The following is a 4,328-nucleotide window of genomic DNA, read 5'->3' on the forward strand; positions in this document are numbered from 1 at the left end:
TCTAAGGCTCGATGTTTTCGAGGATGACGCGGATAATCGGTTCGAACGCAATGATGATATTATTAGGAATTCTCTATTTCAGGACAACGAAACAACGCTGTTTGCTGGATCGCATTTCTAAACAGAGTCTTTCATGCGTGAATTTGATTGCATTTCTGACCAGCATAAACTTTCAAAAGTTGCGCGTTCTGATTTTTTAAAACTAGTTGCAAAAGTTTTACCTGTTCCCAATAATCTATTTGAAAAACTATCAATTTTTCACCTGCCGACCGTCAGTAAAACAGATTTTGAAAATGCAAGCTTTTGTTGTGTAGACATTAAAACTCAAATTGAAAAAATCCTTTTGAAAAATGCAAAGTTTGTGTCGGCTTCCTGGAGCAGTGATTGCTCATGGGAAACAAATTGGGATTGTTTTTTTCCACAGGAAGTTCAGTTAGTTCTAAATATCGACGGTGCGCCTGTTTTCAAGTCATCTAAGTTCTCTGTGTGGCCAATTTGGGTTCAAGTTTTTAATCTACCACCTAAATTGAGAGGTGCTTTTTCTAATCTGGCCCTTTTAGGACTCTGGCATGGAAAATCAAAGCCGGATTTTGCAAAACTTTTGCCGCTAATGGTTTTTGAAATAGAGTCTCTAACTGAATCAAAATTAAATGTTGAAAATCTAGGAACGCTGAGATTTCGTGTCCGTTCTTTTGTTGCTGACATGCCTGCAACTGCATGTATACTGTGCATGGTTCAATTTAATGGATACTCTTCCTGCCCGCACTGTTATATAAAGGGTTTTTCAAAAAATCGGAGAATGCTTTTCCCTGTTAGAAAATGTTTCAAGTTGCGTGAAGCGAAGGATTTTCAAGCTTGTGGCTACATTGCAGAAGTTTCTAAAACCGTAGCGTCTGGTGTGAAATCGCTGACACCATTGCATAAAGTTATGACCTTACCATGGTATTGCCCTATTGATCCAATGCATCAGATTTTTTTAGGTACCGGAAAAGTGCTCTCAAAATTAATTGTTTCTCAAGCTAAAGGTGTTTTGTTTGAAACCGCCGAGGCGCAGATAAAGCTAATCAAAATTCCTTTTGATGTAAAACACAGAGTAAAATCGTTAACCGAAATAACTTTCTGGAAGGCATTTGACTTCAAAATATTTTTTTTCCACGTCGGACCTCTCATATTTAGAAACTTGAAAATTTCAAAATTGCTCTATAAAAGTTTTTGCACGCTGTCGGTGGCTATTAGGCTGTTAAGTGATAAAAAAGTCTTAGATGCTAATATCATGGAAGCTGAAAATTTGATAGATCTTTTCTTCGAAAGTTTTGTTGATCTCTATGGCATTGATTCGCAATCGTTCAATTTTCATACAATGAGGCATATTTGCGAACAGGTCAGACGCATCGGACCCCTGTGGCTTTTTACTGCGTTTTGCTTTGAGTCGGCTAATCATGGTTTACTTAGTGCAGTGCAAGGTACCATAAAAAGACCTGAATCAATTGTGCATCAATTCATAAAACATCGAGCATCTTTCGCGAATGCCCAGGAGTCAACTCATGTGAACTATCTGAAAGGACTAACAGTTGTCGATGATGTAGTAAGAGATTTTTGTAAAGAGAGTGGAGTTGATTTCTTCTTTTCTCGCTTTATAAGTCCGTTTGGTCAATGTTTTGCTTCCATGTCTTACACTAGAATTGGCAGTAATCTCGGCGACTGTCTGTTTCAGCTGGGCGATAAACGTTTTTTCCGAGTGGAAACATATTTTTCCTCTAGTGAAAGCACTTATGCTGTAGGTAAGGCCGCCAAAAATGTGCAAAAACTTGATCTTCTTGAAAATGAAATTACATATGATTTTTTCTATGAACTTTTTGGACTGGAAGAACTCGAAATCATTTCAACTGACAATATTATCAGTAAAACTGTTGTCTTAGTGCAGGGAAGCACTCTGTTAGTGAGTGTTATGAGGGAAGGTTTTGAACATAATTAAATCCTTTTTTTTGCCGTTTTTTGTTTTTTGTTTTTTTTTGTTTTTTCGTTTTTTTCCTTAGCTGCGCTGAAAGGGCCAGCTAGTTCTTGGGCTTTAAATTTTTTATTAATTTTCATCATCTGTTTTAGAAATTCCTTCGTCATTGTGGGTGACAGCAACCTCGTCCGCTTAGGGGAACAAATTGAAGAGGACATCATGCTCCGCAGTTTCAATGTGAAAACATTTTGCAAGCCTGGAATGCGGGCAAAACATCTAGATGCCAACGATCTCCTTTACTGTAGCAAATTTTCACACTGCCTGATAATGTTAGGGAATAATGATGTCAGTCAGCATCCAACGAAAGCCTGGATCAAACCCGAATCTCCCATTAAAACTGCAGCTCGGATAGCTGGCTTTGCTCTTAGATTAAAAAGTAAAAACGTTAGAGTGAAAGTTATTGGCCTCCTCTCGCGACCTGATGTAAACTATAACTTAGTAAAGGAAACTAATTATTTCCTGATGCTTATCTTGGGAGTGGATTATGTAGGTCCTAGAAAAATTCACTCCAGTCATTTCATTCGCCCAGGATTTCCCCGAGACTTAGCGCATCTTAATTATCATGGCAAAAAGCGGGTTCTGTCTCTGTTCCTGCGTATTATCCGAAGTAGATATGAGTAATCTTACCATTAACTTTATCTCAAACTTCATCTATTGGTATTTATATTAATAAAAACAATACATATTTACCGAATGCTTTACTGATAACTTGTTTTCCCTTATCTATTCGAGATTGTTCAATGTTAATGTTTCTGTAGCATGTTTATTCTATTAATAATTTCAAAAAACCAAAAAAAAAAAATAAAAAAAACAAGCAAAATCATTGCAAAATCAAAAAAATAGTTATAGATTATTGTTGTTAATATTTGTTTTTGGTTAATTGTTTCTTGGTATTTAATCGGAAAATAGTTGAAAGTTTGACGTTATGTTGTTCAAATTTCTGTTCTGTCAACTATTTGTTTGTTGGTATCTATTCGAGATTGTTCGATGTTAATATTACTGCATCATGGTTATTCTATTAGTATTTACAAAAAAAATTCAAAAAAAAAATTGAAAAACCTTTAAAAAAGAAAAAGGCGAAAACAAAATTAGCTGTTATAGAATAGCCGTGTTCATATTTGTTTTTGATTACTTGTTTCTTTGTATTTATTCGGGAGTTAATAAAAGTTTGACGTTATTTTGTTCAATTTACCGTTCAGGTTGATAATTCATGCTTAATAATTTATGATAATTTGTTTTTTGATTACTTGTTTATTGGCTTCTATTCGAGATTGTTCGATGTTAATGTTCCTGCCTCATAGTTATGCTAAAAATTGTTGCAAAAAACAAGAATTAAAAACCGCAAAACCATAAAATAAAACGAGAAAAGAAAAAAATTATCTTTAATAGTGGCAGATTTGTTTGAAAAATGAAACATGGTTGACAGTATTAAGCACTTATCTTCAAAAAGCTGCGCTGTAAGGGCCAGCCGAAAGTTATATGAAAATCGAAAAAATTTTCCTGAACTCCGAAACGACTTTTCCTTCAATCTGGTCTGGACTTCAATTCGGAATGTGAAGATGGAAACTAAAGGAGTTGACAGTTGGTGATAACGAGCGACAGGCAAGTTGTCCGCCGACGCTTTTCGGGCACGTCGTGCCCTGTTTTGGACACACCGTGTCCTTTTTTTTCTTTTTTTGCTTTTCTTTTTTGGTGCGCTTTGTTTTCTTCTGGGGTGGATTTCAAGGGGGAACATAGCGTCCAGGATTTTGCTTATGCACAATTAAGATTCAAGGTGTTGGTTCCTGTTTGGCCACTTGAGCCTAAGGATTTGCTTTTGGGTGTTTTGACGGTTTCACCCCTCCCTTTAGCGTGCGCTTTTTTGTTGTTTTCTCCGTGTCGTGCCTTTTTCCGTTTTTTGGCGTGCGCTGCGTTCTTTTTTCTTTGAGGATAGAGGGTACTAATGATGCCTTCGGAGGCAATGTGAGTTTTCTGCCTGTGCTTTTTGGGCACATCGTGCCCTGTTTTTGGGACACACCGTGTTCCTTCTTCTTTTTTTGCTCCTCTCGTTTTTCGTTTTTTTCTGGTGTGCTTTTCCTTTTTTTTGGTGGGTTCGATGGGGCACATATAGTGTCCCTTACTTTGCGCTGCTTGCTTTCTTTTTTGTTTACTGGTAAATTGCTTTGCCCAGTTTGTGCTTATGCACAATTAAGATTCAAGGTGTTGGTTCCTGTTTGGCCACTTGAGCCTAAGGACTTGCTTTTGGGTGTTTTGACGGTTTCACCCCTCCCTTTGGCGTGCGCTTTTTTGTTGTTTTCTCCGTGTCGTGCTTTTTTTC

Source organism: Convolutriloba macropyga, chromosome 8, assembly GCF_964194025.1.
Source record: "Convolutriloba macropyga chromosome 8, txConMacr16.3, whole genome shotgun sequence".
In the NCBI taxonomy this organism is placed as follows: domain Eukaryota; kingdom Metazoa; phylum Xenacoelomorpha; order Acoela; family Convolutidae; genus Convolutriloba; species Convolutriloba macropyga.